Raw genomic sequence first — 23,539 nt, forward strand, 5'->3', positions numbered from 1 at the left:
AGTGGTGCAGATACAAACATGGTCTTCTCAATTGCTCCCCTGCAATTTTGGAGTGCCCTCTCCTCCAGGGGGGCATTATAGATTCCAGCTATGCATATCTTAACTGTAGGAGTTCACTGAATGGTGGCCAATGTGATGGAAACATCAGTTGGACAAACTAGCATGCAAAAAATTCACCCAAGCACAGAAGAATGGAGATGAGCTAGATGCAATTTTTTTGTTAAAATCAAGACCAGGTTAAGCGCTAGGAGCTAGTTGACCATCTTGGCTAAAAACAACCATCACCTAGTTTTTCTTCCATGTAAATGGCTTGAAGTGAATTTAAAATACAGGATTTGTGCTCAGTTGAACTTCTCCATTCTGCTACAGCAATTTTTACAGGGATGGTCAGCTAACAGCTAGCAAGCAGCATTTAGTCCAACTTGACTTATTTGCACCACAGCCTGCATTTTCTGTGGTAGGTTGAGCAAGCAAAGGCACTCCTCTCATCTGAAAATGAGCGGCTACCCTGGTAAGGAAATGGCCTCTGGGACTATCTCTTATTTCCAATGGATCACGTTGAAGGGGACAAGTGATCATCTGTGGTTGTGGAAGCTATGAATTAGTGTCTGAAGTCAATGTTAAGACTAGATGGTGGTGAATAAATGCTAATTGAGCTAGGAGTTGGTATTCTTCTTTTTTGGATAGGTTTGGATTCAATCAGTAATGCTGACGGCATGTGGTACAGTCTATCCCAAACTGCCACTTCAGACCATAGATTACCTGAATGCTTCACTTTTTTAATATAAATAATAATAATCCTCCCTGAATATTGACATGTTGAGAAAAAAGATTTTATTTTAACATCTATTCTGATGTGCAAACTTTCAGTGGGCTGGGATTGTAACACCCCCGCCCCCCGAAGAAGCATCGAAATATGTACAACTTGAATCCAAGATGGCCTGTACCACATCATATTTCTGCATTCTTCACATCCTTCTTGCAGGTGAACTGGCGAAGTAAGAGATTGGTATCTCAAAAGACTCTCTCAGTGCCTCTTTTTTTCTGTTGGTGAGTGCGTAAAATTATACACAGTATAGAGAACTCAGGAAAAAGGAAAATATATAATTTTATTCAAAACAACTTGAGCATCAAAGGAATCTATGAACTGATAATAACAAAATACTGCACTGGATGGATACAGCGACTCTTCCCCTTTGCAGATTATGGATGAGATTATCAAGCAATTTCTCACTTTTTTATCCCCCAATTCAGCAACGGCATCTTTAACAGAACCATATTGTAACAGTTTGGAAATAAATAAATTTATGCAATGCAAAAGTCATGTGATATAATGTGTCATGTGTAATTTAAGAATCAAGCCACCTTACAAATTGTTTTAGTTTCCAGAATCTAAAGCAGGGATGAGCAACGTATAGTCAGTCATATAGTTGCATAAAAAGCCCCATATTATATTTTTGCAACTTGTGGTCAGTTGTTAGAATCCTGAGATTCCCAGATTGCATGTAAAAAAAAACAAAACCAAGTAAGGTTTTAGCCCTCATTATGGTGAAGAGAAGATCATGATGGCAACAAATATTAAAGGCTCAAAATATGTGTATTTTAAGCAATAAATACTTGCGGAAAGAATCACGAATTTTTGTATCCAAATTAAGTTCTAAGAAATTTGGTCTTAAGAACTGGCATTTGAACTTCATGTGTATGTATATCAAATGAAGGGCAACATAGATAAGAATGAATTGACCTCTCTTTGACTTTCTAGATTGCACTGACAACATTCAGGAGTAAAACGTAAGAGAAGAAAGAGTATCACTTGTGAAAGTGTTCCACGTCCATCAGGTTGAATTAAGCTTTTTTTGCAACAACTTCCAAGCAACTGCAATCAATGTAACATGACCAGTATGGATTGGCATTGATTCTATTTGTGAAAATGATATACGAATAATGGAACTGTGTTGCAGCTCCTGATTGTTCCAGCAAACATTCTGGGCACTGGGAAATTGATGGGTAGGTTAGGGCATGCTGGCAATTCTGATCAACCAACCAGACAGCATGCAGTTACAGGGCTTAGGAGGATACTTCACAGCTTATCCTTCACATCCCATTCCAGCTCCATCCTAGTCCACGCAGTGTGGCTTGTACTAAGGGCAGATTAGATGCCCTGCTATAATGCTTTGGAGGGTGTCTCTCATTGCCCTGCTGTACAGGTGCAAATCTAGGACAAACATGGAGCAGAGGCACTATGTAAGGGGCTGGGCATTCCTGCTGACTGCATTATGTATGGCCCCCAAGAGTCCTTTCGTACATGCAGAGGCCAGAAACTGGATCATATCCTGCACTGTGTACAAGCAAGCTCACCGTTGTCGAAGACGCTGTCCACTCCTGAATCAAAATTACCTGCTATAACTTTCAAGCAAACTACATTAACTAAATACTTCCTTGGGAATATTAAAAATAACCTATGTGTTGAGATTAAAAATTAAAATACAGCCTTTCTGGATATCCATACATATTTTCCAGTAGAAATATACTTTATAATTCTACAAACAACATTTTATATTAAAGCTTTCAGTCTGCAAATCATTATGATTTAACATGGCAAAACAAGTGTTTTGGTTCTTGTCTTTAAAACTCCCTTTTTGGTGAAGGAGATTGGAAGGGGCACAACATGGACAAATAATGGGAATCAGCAAAAATAAGTGATTGCAAATGATACAAACACCACATTTATTTAGAAAAATAAACTGAAAATGCCTGTTTAGCTGGTACATTTTCCATGAAGGACAGATAATTAGCTATAAAAATGTTATGCGTCAAATACGTAGTAGAAATGTTTTTTTCTCTTTCATTTATCCTATTAACTCGGAGGGTACCGTCAATGTGAGCAGTATAGGTCAATTTCTTTGCTGTTACAATGATACAAAAATGTATTAAAAATTAGATCTGTTCTAAAATCCATGTTAGCCTGTTGATGCTTTTCCTATTATTATTTTTATATCTCAGGCTTAAGGAGCAACAAGTTGCTTTGTGAGAAAGATTCCAAATGTGACGGGATAGAAGGGCATTAACTTTTCTTCACTTTTGATGATGGGCTTTTAATCTCCTGTAGAAGCCCCTCAAGGTACACCTTCCTGCGGGCCGAAATTTCATGAGGCCATCTGTGCAAATGATGGCCTACACATCATTCCCCTGAATGGAAGTGACAGTGCAAATATTAGAAGTGCATTGAGATGTGATCTGTAACAACTGAATTATTTCGGCAGAGGACAGGAAACAACATCTTTCCAAGCATCTTCGAAGCTTTCGTCCTTTCTTCATCTATGGCTTTGAATTTGCACAAGGGACAACAACGGCCTTCTCTTTCCACCCACGATGACAAATCTTTCATTGGGACTAAATGCACTGATTGCTCTTGAGAGGTTTAAGTGCTTCATCCTTTCATTCAGCTACATATATTTATTTTTTAAAAAAATTGGACACTTGCTGGACCATGTGATTACTAACTGGCTGTTCTCAATTTCTTTGCATCGAAATCCATTCGCAGCAGGATCTGGAGATGGCTGTTTCTTTGACGGGGTAAGATCGTTACTCCTTTTTCTTCCTGTGTCAGAGTGAATGGTACTTAAGGCTGTGGCTTTTGTTAGGGCTCAGCTCGTAGCTGCTGAATATGAGTCCGGTGATTTAATGCAGATTACTCCAGTGATCAGTTGTGCTCTGGCTCAAGGGCTCCCGTGCTCTAAGAAGGCTCCCTGTTGTTACAATTAAATATGGCCTGAAAGAAGTTGCTGTGTCGTAACTGTCATGGGAGAAATTGATTAACATGCCTCCAAAGGTTGACATTCCTTCTAGCCCGAAGGAGCTGCAAGGGAACAAAGAAACAAAAGAGTGGCAGGTTACAAAACACATATTATATGTATATGCACACATATAGCCAGTTAAAATACCATCCCTTATTGGTGCTCATGCAGCTCTGAATGCTCATCATCAACATCATCAAAATGTTTATTCGGCTTTACGCCCATCATGAAACTCAACACAACAAAAACAAATCAAATAAAACAGCAGACTCGTACAAGCCACAAACAGTATAACACAATTCATGTCTCACAAGGACAAATATTGGCCATTCATAAGAAAAGATTAAGATTAAAATTTAAAAAAAAATTTTTGCACTACACTAAAATCAATATCCGATGTCGTTATAAAAAATTCTTATAGCTATCAATAATCAGCTAACATTCCATTCCGTCTCTTGTACGAGAGGATGGCTGTTAGGAATTTAGCAACCTGTAGGGTAATATAAGGATCCACATCTTGAAGAACCCAGGCAAGCTGTAGTTCTACTGGTTTGTCAGCCATAGGCTGGATTATGGAGTTTAGTATGCTAGCACGGACTGAACTGTACAAAGGGCAGATAAACATAACATGATGTAGAGATTCAGATGTTTTCATTTCACAAGCACACATTGAAGGGACTTGGCCCTTAGTGAATCTATGTCTCAGCACGTTTGTTGGAAAGACATTAAACCTAGCTCTAATGAAGGCATATCGGTGAGACGCAGCCATAAGCAATGTTAAGTAGGACGGAGTGCGGTAGACAGGGGTTATGCCGAAATTTAACGGCGAGCAGGCTCCACCACCAGCTACGAAATTTTGGTATAGCTCCGCATCATCCAGCCTTTGATTTATACACCTTTTTGCCACATTTAGATCCAGTTTGAGCAATTCAGTGGGCGAGATCTCATAGGACAGCAATTTGGCATGGATTTTTCCTGACCACAAATTTGTGAAGTCATCTCGCCACATGCATTGAATGAGATAGTGGTTCGGGAGTTTATGCCATAGGCATATCCAATAAATCAAAACTCTCCTCCATATAACTAACTCCACTGACGGGATCTTCATTTCTAAGCGAAAACCGCATTACTTACGCATGTTGGTAATTTTAAAAGTCGGCGTAAGAATTGGCTTTGAAGTGACTCTAATGGTGAGAGGTTTGCAAAGGCAGCCCATAAAGGTGCAGCATAGGCCATTGTGGCCATCACTTTGATGCCATACACTTTCAGGGCCGCAGGGATGAATAAGGCCCCCTCAGAATAGAAAAAACGAAGGAGGGAGTGTGATAGGGCTTTTGTCTTGTTTTGAAGATATTCAACATGCGCTTTCCACCCTAAATTATATTGAAAGTATATTCCTAAATATTTAAATTTGTGTACTTGTTCGATTTTCGTGCCCTCCAGTTTCCATGAATAAAGTTTTCGACTCCTTGAAAATATCAGTACTTTGGACTTGGTGTGGTTGATAGACAGATGATTAGAATGGCAATATGTCGCAAAAATCTTTAGTGCCCTCCTTAAACCCACTCTGGAGTAAGAGAGTAGTACAGCATCATCTGCGTAGAGAAGTAAAGGACAACGGTAATCTGCTATACGAGGGGTATGGATAAATTTATGTGAGACAGCTAATGGGTTCCTCATATCACTGATAAATAAGTTAAAAAGAAGCGACGCTAAAATACAACCCTGGCGTACACCCTTATTTACTGGCACTGGGTTAGTCAGGTCTCCAGCAGGGGATAATCTCACCCTGGCCACGGACCCGGCGTGAAGTTGGGAAATAAGCCACAGGAGCCTTCTATCTATTCCCCAACTGGCAAGTTTATCCCATAGTAATTTCCTCGGGATACTATCAAACGCAGCTTTCAAATCTATGAAAGCTGCGCAAAGTTGGCCCCGTCTAGGTGTCGAGTATTTCCGGGCTAAGTGATAAAGTATAATTGCCTTATTGGTGCTCATGCAGCTCTGAATGCTCAAACTGTTGTGAATCTGTTGATCCAACCATCTACGTGTCAGTTGCCAGTGTTCTGCCCCACTAAAAAGGTGCCAGCTTTGTCTCAATGCCTCTTCTTGAGTTCTATGGGCCAAAATAAAAGAGCTGGAATCCCGGAGATCAAACCTGTTTCTGACTCCAGATCCTGAAAAATGTTTCTACTCCAATAATGTCCCTCAGAGCATACCTTTTTCTTCTCTGAAACAAGCTGAACAGCTGATCTTCATTGTGGACAAAGTAACATGGAAACTTGATTTCAATGGCATTAAGATGCATACTAAACCACTATGATTCCTCCCCCCCCCCCAAATCAAGCTGTAAAAAAATGTATGAAATAAATAAACACTGCTAGACTCAGTGGTGCCAACTTGAATAAAATATTTGGGGGCAGGTAAGTCTCACCCCACATAATCGATCACAAGATGTGGCACATACACACTATTTGAATGGTGATGCCCATCTACTGTGGAGGAGCCAGTCCCCTCGAATCCTTTATGGGGAAGTCAAGGGACCTCAGCCCCTAGGAGTTGGTTCCTATGGCTAGAATCTTGGCTTTATTGGTAAAATACCATTCCAGTAAAATCACATGAGTCACATCTGTTTGTTTCAGGCAAAAATCAGGTGGTATTTTAGAAATGTACAGTGCAATTCTATGAATGGCTGTTCAAAAGATAAGTCCCGCTGAATTCCACGAAACTTACTTCCAGGTAATCGGGGACAGGATTTCAACCTGACGGGTTTTTTCACATATTAAATTTACTTATACGTGGGTTGTCAGAAGTTACGCAAGTCAGTCAGCAAAGATGACTAGTGCTTGCTTAAAGAAAGCATTCACAGCCGGAGTGCACAGCTTCACGCTATACATGCTTGTATTAAAGTTGCACAACTTGAGAATTTATAAAACAGGTACCCGCAAGACCGTTCTCATTTCCATTTCACACTTGGGGTGATCTGACATGCCATCTCAAATCCAGTCTCTACCAAAAGCTCAGTGACTAATCACTTATTCATCACAGACTTATCATGGACTTACCAGTAGCAGCTTTTCAGCCAAGGCCTGATGCCATGCCCCATAAAAGGTAAAGGTAAAGGTACCCCTGCCCGTACGGGCCAGTCTTGACAGACTCTGGGGTTGTGCGCCCATCTCACTTAAGAGGCCAGGGGCCAGCGCTGTCCGGAGACACTTCCGGGTCACGTGGCCAGCGTGACAAAGCTGCATCTGGCGAGCCAGAGCTGCACACGGAAACGCTGTTTACCTTCCCGCTGGTAAGCGGTCCCTATTTATCTACTTGCACCCGGAGGTGCTTTCGAACTGCTAGGTTGGCTGGCGCTGGGACCGAGCAGCGGGAGCGCACCCCGCCGCAGGGATTCGAACCGCCGACCTTTCGATCGGCAAGTCCTAGGCGCTGAGGCTTTAACCCACAGCGCCACCTGCGTCCCAAGCCACCTGCGTCCCAAGCCCACCTGCGTCCAGTAGCAGCTTTTCAGCCAAGGCCTGATGCCATGCCCCATACTTCAGACCAAATTTTAATTAAATGCAGCTGTGAATACAGCTACAGTACCTGTTACTGCTTCAGTACCCTGTCCAGGCCCTGAAAGAATCCTTACATATAAAATTAATCCTTAGGCCTTTTATTTTTAAGGAGAGTCTTTGGAAAGTCAAGCCCCATTTCAAAGGAAGTTGAACTTCAAACAGAAGCCTTGGTACACTGTTAAATATAAATATTTCAAAAATTCCTTCTATTAAATAATCCATTGGAGTAGCCCATTCTTTTGCTCAGCCTCTTTCTATGATAATGCTCTGCACACACCACAAGGAAAGCTGTGGTCCGCTGAATCAGGACAATCTTCAGAAACTGTGTGATCACCTGTAGTACACGTGGGTTCACCATTTTACATTCACAAACCAGTTGAACAGCTGAGATAAACTCTTTCCAAAATCTTCCCAACCCTGAATATGGCATGTCCAATTTCAACATGTTTTTTTTAATTGTGTACAGGAAGATTTTTAGTGAGCATAGAGTGAGACGACCAATGCCTTCATGTCCTGCTTGTCATGCATGCATACATAACGTGGTACCTCGTGTTACATACACTTCAGGTTACATACGCTTCAGGTTACAGACTCTGCTAACCCAGAAATGGTGCTTCAGGTTAAGAACTTTGCTTCAGGATGAGAACAGAAATCGTGCTCCAGTGGCGCAGCGGCAGCGGGAGGCCCCATTAGCTAAAGTGGTGCTTCAGGTTAAGAACAGTTTCAGGTTAAGAACGAACTTCCGGAACGAATTAAGTATTTAACCCGAGGTACCACTGTATATCATTTTATTTGTATATTGCCTTTCCACAGTTAAAACCATGATCAAGGCAGCTTATCAAAAAAATGCATAATTCAAAACGTAACAAAAGTAGTCATGAACAATAATAAAACATCAAAAAGTATGCAATCAAATTTTTAAAAATTACACCTAAATCATAGAGCTGGAAGGAACCCCACGGGTCATCTTTCTAGTGCAACCTTCTGCAATGCAGGAAACTCAGCTAAAGCATCCATGATAGATGGCCACCCAACCTCTGCTTAAAACCCTCCAAGGAGGGAGAGTCCACAACCTCCTGATACTAAAAATGAATATTGATCACAGCATCAGCCCACCCTCAACAAAATTGCCTGACCAATACCCCAGCCCAAGAGTGTTCAGGAGCCTCAGCTTCAATCAGAGTCAGTCAGGTCCCAATATCCCAGGCCAGGTGGGAAAAGGCCAGCAAGGCAGGGAGCAGGTCTTCTATGACTCACAGCCGAGATGTCAGCTTCCCACAGACATCAGGTTGGAAACTGTGGAAAGCAGGGTGCTGAGCGAGATGACGGTGTCTGAGTGTGTGATGGGGCAGGCCTATGGAGCCACCCTCCCAACACCTGTGCTGTGGCTGCTTACCTGAAAAGGGTTGAAATGGGATGAGTTTGTGGGCACACAGTTGCACCAACATGCAATGGCGGAGCTTCATGCTCCGGCACCGGGGGGGTGGAGAGTAGGCGGGGGTGTGGCTGGTGCACATCCCGGCGGTGTGGCATGCCACATGGCACCCGTCCTGGGGCGTGGCGCGCCACCTGCGGGCACATTGCGCCCAGCAGGATTGCACTGCCCGGGGTGGTGCGCTTCCCCCGCCCCCCTCTTCCTCCGCCAGTGCCAACATGTAGCTCCAATCTCGGCACTGTCTGGCACCAACCCCGTCAAACAAGCAGCAAACAAACTGCCCTGCCTCCTGTCAAATAGGTCTTTTATCTGGCACCTCTATCATACACTATTGATGAATCTAGCTAGTAGTGGCTTTTGAAGAACTTAAGAGACAGGCCTTGACCAGTTGTGCTACGCGCTATCTGCAAAATGGAAATGTCAGGGATTAATAAACCTTGCACTTATATGTTTTCTACCACTGTATTTTGTGCAAACAGACGGACGGTCTAAGAATTACACTCGAGAGCAGGGATTCACGTACATCTGTGATGACTGGGAGAAACAAAACAAACACACACATGCCACAGCACTGACAACCTGCCGACCTGGGTGCGTTCTAGGCTGACGTGAAAGATGCCGAGTTTACAAGTTTTGAAAGGCTGCAGAAACTTGCAACTGTCTGGGACCAGAAAGTAAATGTGCGTTCTTTACAGCTCACTTATTATCATCAATAATGAATATTCTGTAATTGGATCTTAGTTAAAAATTCTGTTGATGCAAGGAGCCAAGAGAGAATCCATAGCACTTCCCTGAAGCTATTTTGGTTCTTTGTCTCGAACAGGGGTGTTACATAGCAACATTTCCCCCTTCAATAAAACAGGGACTAGGATTCTCAACTCAAGACAAATTTTCAGAATGATGCATACAGTAATTGGTGAAGTTTCCCTCCACAAGCTCATGATCAAATTGACATAATAGGAATACATGCGGGCGTTAATTATTGCAGCGTCATCTAATTCCGCAAGGAACTTTTGAACAGATGGATGTAGTTTTAAACATACATTAAAAAATAATGATATGACATTGCAATTATGTTGGTATGTAGCCCCGCTGAAGAATGTTTAAGAACTCTTTTGGAGCTTCACAACTTTCTTTGTTTTTTCCTTTTAAGGAAGGATTGTGATTTATTTTTTTACTCCCGCTCAGAATTAGATGACATTTGCAGGGTGCATCCTGCTAAATTTCAGAAGTGGTGCAGTAATATTTCCATGACAGTTTTGGGATGGGTAAAAAAGAATCACTCAAACTTTCCTAGTGTTTTGTAGTCAATAATAGACATAAGAGAGATGCCACTGGGTAAAAAAAACCTGATGAACTATGGACAACTAGGTCTGTGGGGCTTTTTCTGCCTCACACATTTAAAATTGATTTGGCAGCAACAAGAACTAAAACTAATTTGCTTTCCGCTTAACTGCATCCCCTCTGAATAGAAGGTTGATCCAAGAGTCACAACAGTGCTCTTTGTAGTATTTCAGATTTAAGCAAATTCCAATCCTCTTAAGTATAGAAAACAACATTTTGTTCTCTTTTAAATAAACCAACTTGCCTTCATCAGTTCTGCCTTATCCTTGTGAATGTGTGAATTCATAAACAGGCTGGAACCAACATGTTGCCCCAAGATATCCTCTACTATGAAGCCTGCATTATTGTGGCACTGTATGACTGACCATTTATTGAATTTCTATCCCACCTTCCCTCCCAAAGGACTCCAGGTTCAAACAGACCAAAGAACCTTAGTATAATCCTTCAATATTGTAAGTGCAAAAACTGGGTGTGCAGAGTATTAAGTATTGGGCCGCCGCATAAGAACACACAGCTCTGACTGCTATTTTCCCATTCCCAGAGTGATCAGAAGTGAAATGAAATCAGAACTGTACTGAAAAGAACAAACAAGTCATCTTGCTCTCATATCAAATGTGAATTGCAGAATGTATTTCTTCAGCCCCCACTAAGGCAGATGGGCAAGTTTTGTAGCACAAATTTGAGTGCTGGGAGAGTAGCCACTAGTATCAAAGGCTATTAAATATGCTATACCAAAGCCTGGAAAGAAGGTCATTTTGCATAATCCAAGAACACCGATATTTTTACAACCTAATATTTGTACAGCCAACAGGCATCATTATACTAAACTGGATCTATGCTTAGCTTGTTTCAAAGAAACTCAAGAGTTTTATAATCCCACAACAACCCATAATTGATGGTTAGGCTGGGAGGGAGGGACTTGACAAGGTCCTCTAATAGTGCAATCCTATATATGTCTAATCAGACGTCCAGATCAGCAGGTACAGGGTTGTATCCTATGAAATCTTCAAAGCTCAGTGTAGATATGAACCAGAAGTCTTGTTCAAAATTACATATATCCTAAGTCAAATGCTTTGAATTGCAGCTGGACAGGGAAAGGCATTTGACAATTTCATCTTCTATATTCATCTACCCAGAGCAATGCTTCAGTGAAGACAAATGGTAGGTGGAAGCCCATAAATGTTGTTTACCTCAGAGCCCAACATTTATCTCATTCTCCCCAATTTCTGCCAATTCTTTTCTCTCTTCTCCAAGCAGAATACACATCATTTAAGCACTAAGCAAGATAGAAACTGCTCTAGCAACATGCGGCAGTGCAAGGAGAGAAGATTGCTTTTGCAAAGTTTTAGTTTCCAACAATAGCTATATCGTTATACTTCCTTTTAAAAATGTGCTGTTAGAAAGTTGCCCAGACTGTTTGAAACCCTTCTGAGTGGAGCCTACCTTCCAAATGATAAGGAAATCTGCCTTTGTCGATCCTAAGCTTTTCAGGGATTCAGTGCAAACAAATCCAGGATTACTTAAGTGGGTTAACCCCATCCCAATGGTGGTTAGTGCTCACTAGATCTGGTGGGATTACTGGGAGGTCATAGGAATGGGGCCAATGAGGAAATGGATGTGTGGCCTGGTTCCAGTTTTCTCTCTATCCTCCTCCCTTGCAAAGATATATGAATATATAAGCATGGCAGTTTGACAAAATAGTACTTAGCTAAACTAGATTGTGTCTTACTTTGCTTCAGGAGTCCCCACATTCACGGCTGCTTATCTGATAGGAAAAATGTTGTGTGGCCTCTACCTCTTCTGTTTCTCTCCCTACCCTCCACTCTTGCAAAGAAATAGTGATCGCTTAACTGTTGCAGTGGTAGTTCGCGCCTAAGTAAGCTTTAAAGTCCTACGCTTGTCCTCATGAATAATCCCCACAGAACACAGTGGGGTTTACTTGTTGTTGTTGTTGTTTAGTCGTTTAGTCGTGTCCAACTCCTCGTGACCCCACGGACCAGAGCACGGAAGGCACCTCTGTCTTCCACTGCCTTCCGCAGCTTGGTCAAACTCATGCTGGTAGCTTCGAGAACACTGTCCAACCATCTCGTCCTCTGTCATCCCCTTCTCCTTGTTCCCTCAATCTTTCCCAACATCAGGGTCTTTTCCAGGGCTCTTCTCATGAGGTGGCCAAAGTATTGGAGCCTCAGCTTCACGATCTGTCCTTCCAGTGAGCACTCAGGGCTGATTTACTTCAGAATGGATAGGTTTGTTCTTCTTGCAGTCCATGGGACTCTCAAGAGTCTCCTCCAGCACCATAATTCAAAAGCATCAATTCTTCAGCAATCAGCCTTCTTTATGGTCCAGCTCTTACTACATCACTACTGGGAAAACCATAGCTTTTACTATATGGACCTTTGTTGGCAAGGTGATGTCTCTACTTTTTAAGATGCTGTCTAGGTTTACTTACTTCTGAACAAAACCAAATAGGACTGTGTCAGCAACCACCAATGCTTATAAGAATAATCATAATTTTATTATTTATATGCTGCCCGTCGGGTTGGGTTGATCCCACTCTGCTTGCAAAGTTTGGTTTAAAAAAGGAACAAAATAGTTTAGCTCAAGTTCATCCAAATGTACCTTATAGTTTGTAATGCAAAGAACAGAGAAGGGACTGTACTATAGCTTTGTGGAGCTTTGGCAGGTGGGCAGTGTCCTAACTGCACTGAGTGAAGGCCCTTCATTGCCTACATACATTGGTGCAGAACACTGCGACTTACGTAGTGAGTAGTGCTCCTTATCAGGCACACATCACCCAAGTGCACTGGCTGCAAATTAGCCACTCAAACAGTTTTAAGATCTTGCTATTTGCTTTAAACAGCTCTGGACCAGGTTACCTGAAACACCCAATGAGCATCAATACCAGCCATTTTCCTGGTGATTATCGGCTTATGGTAACATGGAGAAAAGCTTTTTCACCTAGTGGCGCCCATGTTGTGGAATGCTCTCCTTGCTGAAAAACAAGAGGTGCCACTGGCCTTCCAATGGATCCCGAAGATGCAGTTGCTTAGACAAGCATTCCCCCGGTCTCCCGATCGAATGGTTTTAATTGCTTTTTTTTATAGTTATGCTGTTTTAATGGGCTTGTTTCATTGTGCATTTTAATTATTGATACCTTTAATGTTTTGATGAAATAGTTTTATTGTGTATTTTAATTACATGGGGATGCATTTTTTATAATTGACTTTACCCTTTCAAATTAATTAATTAATTATAGTCATGGTATTGTTGCCTTGTTTGCTTTGGGGAGCTCGTACATGTTAGGAGAAGAAGAAGGAAGAATACAAATAACAAAATTAGTATCAGTCGGAGTACTGCCATAGATTTGCTCCTCCCGAAAAACAGCTTTTCATTCTGTAAGATAACAGCTTGTACTTAAAGAATTACCATTTGTTTTAGGATAGGAATGTTTCTGGTTAAAAAGGAAAAGAAGTCGGCCTGGAAACAGTGGCTCTCAAACTCCACCTCTATGATCTGCCCAGTTTTGCTCAAACAAGATTGTCCTGATTGGATGTGATCCCCCCCCCCCCAAAAAAAAGTTTATTACTACCCTGTTCAAGCTTAAGCAATATGGGGGGGGGCAGGGGGAATCTTTGCTACTATGACTGTAGCATGGCAGGGACACTTAATAGTTGAAGGATAAATGGAAGCTCTTTATTCAAGGAATGTGCTCAGTGTAAGTACTGAAAAGCTCCCCAACATTACCTGTTTTATTCAGCTGATACATTTCTGATGCCTACTGTTCACAAGCTCTTGGGCTTCGTAATAGGATTAGTGAAGTTTCTATTGGTTCTGAGGAAATAACCAATTTTCCACTCATCGCTTTGAACACCCACATGAATATGTAGCAGCTTACTGGCCACTTCCCTACTTGGTGCTCTGATGAATGGAATTTTAATAAAAATGGGGACTTGAATAGCAGTAGGCAGGACTAGATGTTCTATATATTGCATTCTGTAAGGCTGGGATGGGGAACCTGTGGCCCTCCACATGTTTTTGAACTCCCCAACTCCCATCAACCCTGGCTGACATAGCCAATGGCCAGAGATGATGGGGTTTAGTCCAACAATATCTAGAGGATCACGGGCTTCCTAGCCTTACAGTAGCTATTTAGAACAGAATAGTGTGAAGAGTGAATCCTGCTGTGAGTAGGTCCACAGCATCTGACTGCATCCTTTGAAAACAATGGAAGTACTCATGTATGAAGGGAAATTATTGATGGGGTCTCTGAAAAGCATGCATTGTTAATACATCTGTATGCATCTTTTCCTAAAGCCATGTATTTTATTTTTTAAAAAAGTTTAAAAGTGTATGTTTTAACATACATGCACATACACAGAAAATAGTAAGAGTCTGGTCTGTCATAAGACTTGTAGACTCAAATGCTGAATGCAGCCAGAATGCAAGTGAATGATTGTAATCCAAAGCAAACATAAAGAAATAAATTTCCTGTTGAGGTTTATAATCTACTGTCAGGAGCATAAGTCAGTTGATCTGCTCCTACAGTGTGAACAGAAAATGTGCCTGATCAGGCAGGGCATCATGCCAGGGAGCAAGCAAGCCTGAAGGAACAAAATGAGCTAGCAAGGTGTACAGCCTACAAGCTGGAAACAGGGAAGTCTGACTTTGCTAGTGATAAATTGCTCAGATAATGAGTTAGGAAGGAGATGCTGTGATGAAACAGGTGGATTTGAGTCACTGAATGCACTGGTAAACGGACTTCAGAATTGTGGGATCTACTTTGGAGGTGAAAAAAGTAAAAAAAACCTAAAACCATGAGATCCCCAAATGAGGATCTGGTGTAAAAGCCCAGGAGTTCATGGTCCTTACAAACAAAAATACATTATTGGTTAAGCCCACCTTCATCATTTCAGCAACAGAATGTGTTGCGGGGTGGCATTTTGTTCTGGGAGGCAGAAATTCTTGCCTATCTATTTCAAAATCACCAAGAGATTTACCTTTTGTCTACCCACTCGATAGATTTTAATCAATTACAGCAAATATTATATGCGTTGCCTATTAAAGATTGGCTGCTCTTGCCTACTTCTATTGAATGAAAAATGCTGGATATAGACATTAGGAGCTTTTGGTGCCAGCGTCAAGGGAACAGGTAAGGAAGTTTGCTGATCACAGAAGAACCAAATATGGCTGTGTGCATGTAAGGTGGTTGAGAAACCCAAATTACTTTGCTATATCACAGCACGGCCTAGCATATTTACATGCCAGCTATTCCTATAACAAATGATCCTTTGGTGCCAGTCTGGGCAAGAGAATCTAGCTCACTTCTGGAAAGGGAAACTTTGGTTTGACATTCCTCAACCTGCTAGTAAAAACTAAACTTCTCTTTCAAGACAGGGTGGAGGGTCTTCCTATACATAACACTGACAGTATCAAGTTATCTTTCACTAACGATTTGATGATGTCTTCAAGAACAGTAAAACACACATCAGCAATAAGGTTGGAAGGTGTTTGATTTTTTGATCGCAGGCTGTAGAAGAAGAGGAGTTTGGATTTGATATCCCGCTTTATCACTGCCCGAAGGAGTCTCAAAGCGGCTAACATTCTCCTTTCCCTTCCTCCCCCACAACAAACACTCTGTGAGGTGAGTGAGGCTGAGAGACTTCAGAGAAGTGTGACTAGCCCAAGGTCACCCAGCAGCTGCATGTGGAGGAGCGGAGACGCGAACCCGGTTCCCCAGATTACGAGTCTACTGCTCTTAACCACTACACCACACTGTATACCCAAGTGGATAACTAAGAATGACGGTGATTGTGGATGACCAATCCCCTAGTGTGTCTGGATTTACTAAACTGAAGCCTATCATTCATGCTTTCTCCTAAAATGAATTAACCCAGAAAAACAGAGCAATCTAAAATCCAAAGTTAACAATTAAACATACTTTACGAGGAAGTCCACATAATTTCCATTAACCATTTCCATTTATTCCTCACCCACATTTTTCAGACAATGTACGTAAAGAAAAAACCTGAAAAATGTGATGAATAATCAATCTCAATAAGGCAAGCATGAAAATGCGGAGGGAAAAAATAAAGGTCGTGTCTTTTATGAGGTCTCCTAAGATACTGTGAATATATATAAATCAACCTTTAGATTGGATTTTGTAGGGGAGAAAATTATCTGCTTATTGCATTTGTAACATGTCTTTCTTCCCTGATGAAACTCAAGGTGGCAAATTGGATTTCAAAGGTTGTTTTCCATGCTGGCACTCCTCCTCCCAGTGCTGCTGAGTTTCAACTATGTTGAACTATGTGTCTTTCCCTTATTCCCAGTGGGATACCTCCAATGGTGGTGGAAGGGAATACAAGTCTATTTCTTAAATTATTTCTTCATATGGAGAAGCAGGTAAAAAAAAGCTCTCAAGCTTAGTCTTGGAACAACTTTCATATCATGAATTGCTATTTTTTATTCTGAACGTAAGTCCACAATCCACTGAGGTACTTAACTTTTTTCTCTTCCGCAACTTCTATTATGGCAGTCACATTTTTTTAAAAAAGTGGATACGATACATTTCAAAATTACTTAAGCAGGTGAAAACTGTGGCTTGATTTAAGATAAGTAGGTGTTTCTCAAAACAATATTGCCAACTCTGCTTAAGTAAAATCAAAGACAGGTGTCATCAAAAGCTTGGAGCCTATTCATTTATCACAAAAGAAATGTAGTTCTATGCAAGATCTCTGGCATGGAAAAGGAGGTCTTGATATTTCTGCAGAAAGTGCTTTTTTCGGGGGGGGGGAACGATGATTACGCAGGGGTACACATACCCCTAAACATTTTTTTAATCTAAGTTTGGCCTCATTGAGGGGCAGTATTTCAATGTGATTAGGAAAAGTATCAAGAGTATCCCTGAACATTTTTTAAGAAAAAAGCACTGTCTGCAGCAGTTAACATGAACATTTGTTCTTCCAACACAGCTTTAAGAACATGTGGGTGTTTACATCTGCAATAAGTGACCAGGACAGGGCTCAGAAACCTCTGTGATGGCTCAGTGATAAATTGTTTGGTATTACTTTATCATTGTAAGCCATGTAACAGTCTTTCGCAAATGTAGCGAGAAGTGTTGACAATGTGAACAATCAACCAGAAACAAAAAGCTACCAGTATCTGTAAGTTATTATCCCGTCCCGCCCCCCTGCTTATCAGTATGCTGTCAACATCCAGCCCGCCCCCCTCTCCTTTCCATCTGATTCCAGGAGAAATGCGGTAGTCCTGAATCACTATCTGAAACTGAGAGTTGAATATATACTAAGAAAGCTTGCTCCAAACAGGATTTTTGGCAGTAAGGACTGCTGACTCTGGAATAGGGGTGCATCCTGCTCTGGATGAGGGTGGTACTTTTGAAGAAGCGGGGATATAGCATGAATGTCTTCCTGGATTCTGCTGTGGTTAGGAGACCTTTTGCTCAGGTTTGGCTAGTGTACTCACTGCAGATTGAGATGGCTGGTCTTGCTACAGTTGCATATGCTCAGGTTTCTCCAAGCCATTCTAATATCCTCTGCATGACACTGACCTTGAAAAGTGTACTGCAACTGGTGCTTTGAGGACATCACACTGATTTCACATCAGCTGCACAGGATGGCAATTTGTTTCCAGGCTCAGTTCAAGGTGCCAGTTTGTCCTCAAAGTTTATCCAGTTTCGTTGTGCGTTTTTAAAATTCTTTAAGACTACTTTTGTTATGTTGCAGTTACATATTTCCTTCATGTCGTAAGCTGCCTTGAGCATGGCTTGAACTATGGAAGCGCAACATAAACATAAAATTATGTATGTATGTTCTTACCTTTAAGAGTTCAAATGCTTAGGAATAACCATCTCCTCTAGAGATGCAAATTAACTTACTCAATTTTTAAAAGTTTCACTGTTTTCTTCAGTCGCCATCACTGAAAGTGGTGCTATGGATTAATTTAGCACTGTAGGGTTTGCAGCACCTTGTATCAACAGGTTTTGCTCCCTAATAATGGGCATTCCTGGGGGGGGGGGGCGGAGACAGGACCTGGCCATAGGTTTACAAACCCTGGTAAAAATCTAGATTAGATTACTTGAATGCACTGTACCAGGGGTGGCCAGAAATGGCAACGGGTTTAATATGTAGCAGAAAGGCTCCTAACATGCATGGATACTCAAGGATACCCTCCTCCCTGTTTAAAAAAAATTGGTCTCCAATCAATGGAGAGGTAACTTTTGAAGTAGGGGGTCTCCTGTGCTCATGGGGGTTCCACCCCATAAGCAGAATGGGAGTTCTAAAGCACATGGGGAGTTTTCACAAATACAAGAGGCTGCTTGCTTCAGATGGTCATCCTTCAGGGGTTGGAGGACAACTGGAATAGCGGCAAGGTGGAGTTAACACTCATCTCCATGGGGCTCTCCATACATGTATATGCAACATGGAACCAGAATGCCTTCAGTGTGACATACAGTGATGTATGCTACCAAAGAAAATGGAAGATAGCTGTAGGTAACAGCATGAATAGCGAATATTTATTCCAAATAGAAACACGTAAAGAGTTTCTTTGCAGATACTAATTCAGGACCCATATATCTTTTAAGTATCCTTAAGAAGAACCAGTTATTTCATGCTGGTGTCAAATTATTCAAATGTTGTCTGTTATCAGCTACAATTAACAAATTATCTCATAACAAATGAATTTTGTAAATGTCCAAATTATGTAACAGATATTATATTTTGCTTATACACCTTGATTGATTCACGCTACAGTCCGATGAATGCTTATCCAAATACAATGGGATTTATTTCTGAGTAAACTCACAATGGATTGAGTTGTCATTTCTCTCTCTATATATATATGAGAAAGAGAGAGAAAATACATAACACTTACCATGAATTCCATATACAGTGGTACCTCGAGTTACAAACGCCTCAGGTTACAAACACTTCAGGTTACAAACTCCGCTAACCTGGAAGAGTTACCTTGAGTTGAGAACTTTGCCCCAGGATGAGAACGGAAATCGTGTACCAGCAGCGCAGCGGCAGCAAGAGGCCCCATTGGTGAAGCATGCCTCTAGTTAAGAACAGTTTCAGGTTAAGAACAGACCTCCAGAATGAATTCAGTTTGCAACTAGAGGTACCACTGCATATTCAACTTTATCAGAATGAAACTGAAAAGAGGTATTTTACTGCTGCTAGGAATGTTTTCTTCAACGCTCATTTCAATTACGCTGTTCTAAATAAGCAACAAAAAGCAAATTCCTGAATTACTGCCAGCAGCATCAAATAGTCTGGGCCTGTCAAAGTGAAAGATGGCAAGCTAGAAAACAGAAAGAACACTGTATTCTTTCTCTCTATCTCTGAAAGACAAGCATTAAAGTCTTCTATGATACCAAATATTCAGCACCAACACTATCTCTGATAAGGGATAATGCTCTGGGGAGAGGGAAGAAGAAGAAGAGTTTGGATTTGATATCCCGCTTTAACACTACCCAATGGAGTCTCAAAGCGGCTAACGTTCTCCTTTCCCTTCCTCCCCCACAACAAACACTCTGTGAAGTGAGTGAGGCTGAGAGACTTCAAAGAAGTGTGACTAGCCAAGGTCACCCAGCAGCTGCATGTGGAGGAGCAGGGAAGTGAACCCGGTTCACCAGATTACAAGTCTACCGCTCTTAACCACTACACCACACTGGCTCTAGGAAGGGAAGAGAAAGCAAAGGGTTCAGACACATTTGCACTGTCCACACGTCCCAGTGCCCCACAAGCTGCAGGCACACTGGGATACACACTCTGATGTTCACCATTCACAGACACATTTATCTTAAGGCTTCCAAAGGACTCAAACCAATGGCTTCAAGTAACAAGAAAGGAGATTCCGACTAAACACCAGAAATAACTTTCTGACAGTAAGAGCTGTTCGACAGCGGAACAGTCTCCCTTGGGAGGTTGTGGCCCCTGCTTCCATGGAGGTTTTTAAGCAGGGTTTGGATGACCATCTGTCATGGATGATTTAGCTGAGATTCCTGCATAGCAGGGGGTTGGACTACATGACCTTTGGGGTACCTTCCAACTCTACAATTCTATGATTCACCATCTATGCCCTTACCACCACCACCTCCGCCCACCTGCCCACAGACCAAAACAGCAAGCAGTACAGATCAGTTGAGAAAACTTGCCACAGAAGCCAATTCTCTGAGAATTTATGTTAGACAACTTTGAGACCACTTGCTGGAAACTCCCTTCATCCTTGAAAGGTGACTTGAACTTAGGAAGTAATGAAAACCAAATTTCATGTAATTTTAAATTACTACAAAAAGGTTTCAACTTGGGAAGCAATCAGACTGCAGCTCTTATGTAATTTTAAGCTATTTGCATTGCTACTTGCCTAAAGCACCTGATCTATCTCTTATTGCTCATCCAGTATTAAAATCTGCACACTCTCATCTAGTCTGAATATTCTGTGTCATAGTACTTTGACTATCTCATCATATTTATGCATTTCCATTTCTCAAAGGAGAACTGGGCCATATATAAAATGCATGCTCTGATGGCAGATGAACAGAACTATAAGATCTGATCCATCTTTAGGAATACATTTGTAACAGTTATATTAAAAGGATATACAGTACAAGATCCCTGCAAATGTGAAATAATGTTATGGGAAATTGTTTGAAAAGTAAAGAGGTACTCAACCTTTTTGGTGTAATAAACCACAATGAAAATTACAGCCAACAACAAAATTTATGGCAGCAATATTTACTAAAAGATAAATTCTTACTGCAATATATGGGATATGGAGTATAATAACTTATACATTCTGATCACCTGTACATCTCTGTCTTTTCCTTAACAAGACAAATGCCATTTTTGCCTTAACAAGACAAATGCCATTTTTGGGAAGGGGCAATTTTCACTGGAAAAATAACATGGGAGAAGGGCTAACCTGCCAATTCCATCACGAATTTCCTAATCTGGATTAAGGCTGGCCAAAATTGAGAGACAGGATATCCAATTTCCATTTCCAATTTATCCAGCCTATGAAACTTGTAAATGATTGCAAATAGCTTATTAGGAAATAGGAGAATCTAACGTAGAAAAGAAAAACAGCTGGAAAGGCTTCCTGCCATTCAGCAACAGTTATTGCTTTGCTCAGTAAAGCTTGGTGTTTCATTCTGCAAAACTGCGCTTAATCACCCAGTTCTCAGACTTTGCTGGTCCATGAGTATAATTTACTAAGTATTTTCTATGCAGGAGGAAGAAGAGTGCATCGGTTTAATCCGTTCATGCCCTGCTGATAGAGTGTGTACAAATTTTTGAGTGACAGAGGATTCTTCATTTAGGAGACAGGAAAGATCACAGATTTTCATTTACATGCAGACCAAGTTTGTGTTATGCCCCTATATGGTAGTCACTTAATTAAGCAATTTTTCATCAATATATCAAACAAAAAGAGGGTTAAAGGTGGGTGGGTGTTTTTTAAGTTGCAATTTTCTACTCATCTGGAAGTGTTCCACTGACATCAGGGAGACTTACTTTTGTGTAGATATGCATATGATTGTTCTGCAGAACACAGATCCATAAATATCATTGTCCTATTCAATGTACCTTCTGTATTGGTAACTAATATTATACTGTATTACTATATACAACATGGACAATCAACAGCCATTTAACAAAATAATGTATTCGAAGACCTGCTTATATTCCATATATTGCTTGCCATTATTCTAAATTATTGCTTGCCTAGGACCCTCGTACCTACAGGCCCGCCTCTCCTGGTATGCCCCACGGAGAGCCTCAAGGTCCATAAATAACAACACCCTAGTGGTCCCAGGCCCTAAGGAAGTTAGATTGGCCTCAACCAGAGCCAGGGCCTTTTCAACTCTGGCTCCGGCCTGGTGGAACGCTCTGCCTCATGAGACCAGGGCCCTGCAGGATCTGATTTCTTTCCGCAGGGCCTGTAAGACAGAGTTGTTCCGCCTGGCCTTTGGCTTGGAGCCAATTTGATTCCCTCCCTCCCTCTCTTTTTTTCTTTTCCTTCTCCTCCTGCGATGAGGCTACATTTTAATATTTTAATGTTCCATTATTTTAATGTTGTATTTTATTTTTGTTTTTAAGTTGTAATCATTCATCTTGTTTTTATTATTGCTTGTAAGCTGCTCTGAGCCGGCCTTGGCTGGAGAGGGCGGGGTATAAATAAAAAATTATTATTATTATTATTAAAGTATAAAATTCATGCTGCCAGGTTGACTGTCTGGCTTATACACTATTATCAATGAAAGGAACATCATTTTAAATTGTCATTGTTTGGGGGAAAGGTATGACTAGATTAGCTCTAAAATGCATAAATGATTATTTGGTATAACCAAGACTCTGTGGATATGTTTTTGTTCAAAACCCTTACAAAGTAAGTTATGTACATGACAGTTCCTCTCCTATCAGTATTAGTCTGAGATAAGCATTGCAGGTGAAAGATGAAAAGCAGCCCAATATGATGCTTCCATCTCTCCAAACTTATTTTTCTTTATTTTAAAAATATGTGACACAAATCTGTTATTTACCTACTGGTAAATAAACTTCATTTGTTCTGGTTCAGCACTTCCTCTATATTTCGAACAAGCCCAAAGCCAACATACAAATAGTGATGCACTTTTCCAACTTCCTACAATAAATGTGTTGAAACTATTACGTTTCTTACGAGCGAAATTTGCCAGTATTCAGTTCATTCTGTTGTTCAGTAATAACGTATTCTATTTTACTAATAAAAGTGATCACATGAAGTGTGTATTGCTTGAGTGTTTCTTTTCCACTCTTCTGCCATAGTTAATGGTTCCTGAGCTTGTCCATTTTCCTTCTGATGTCACCAGCACAGCCTGTAATTTCGCCTTGTTTGGTAAGTTCAGCAAAAGCAGCAGGAAGTCAGGCTATGAAACCACTGTATCCTCCTAGAACAGCTATCTTGTTGGCAGATCAGCAGGGACACTATATTGACAGAAACCACAGACACCAGGCCTGAGGGTATCAACAAAATCAAGCTGCTCAAACTTTCCCCAAAGTAACAGTGCCTTGGAAATCAATTATGAAGTGCTGTATTTATACATGTATGTCATGTTGATTTTTTTACAGCTTTCTTTTTCCATTTTTAAGTCAAGAAACTAAATTTCCTAGCACAATTTGTTGGAGCAACCCGCTTCTCTGCCATGAAAAAACACACTGAAGCAACTTTTGAGAGATGAGCATTTGAGATGCTCTTTTCTCATGGAAATGAGTTCTGAAAATTCCTTTACAGACACTTAGGGCTTGCAAAAGCATCACTTCAAACATTTGCCCTAGATTAGCTGCCATCTGCCACCACATTGTGCCAGATTCTATGTTAGAAGCTAGATACATGTTGTA

At 41.1% G+C, this 23,539-nt stretch overlaps 1 protein-coding gene across 5 annotated transcripts in view; it reads right to left on the reverse strand.

Annotated features, from left to right (window-relative positions):
• Nucleotides 1-1,088: 1,088 nt before the first annotated feature.
• Nucleotides 1,089-23,539, reverse strand: part of PRR16 (proline rich 16) — a 150,011-nt gene continuing 127,560 nt past the window's right edge. For all 5 annotated transcript variants that reach the window (XM_079995801.1, XM_079995799.1, XM_079995798.1 and 2 more), the window contains exon 3: nt 1,089-3,859. The gene's annotated coding sequence lies outside the window, so the exon portion shown is untranslated. The remainder of the gene's footprint in view (nt 3,860-23,539) is intronic.

The sequence above is a fragment of the Podarcis cretensis genome, assembly GCF_951804945.1.
Source record: "Podarcis cretensis genome assembly, chromosome: 11".
Classification (NCBI taxonomy): Eukaryota; Metazoa; Chordata; class Lepidosauria; order Squamata; family Lacertidae; genus Podarcis; species Podarcis cretensis.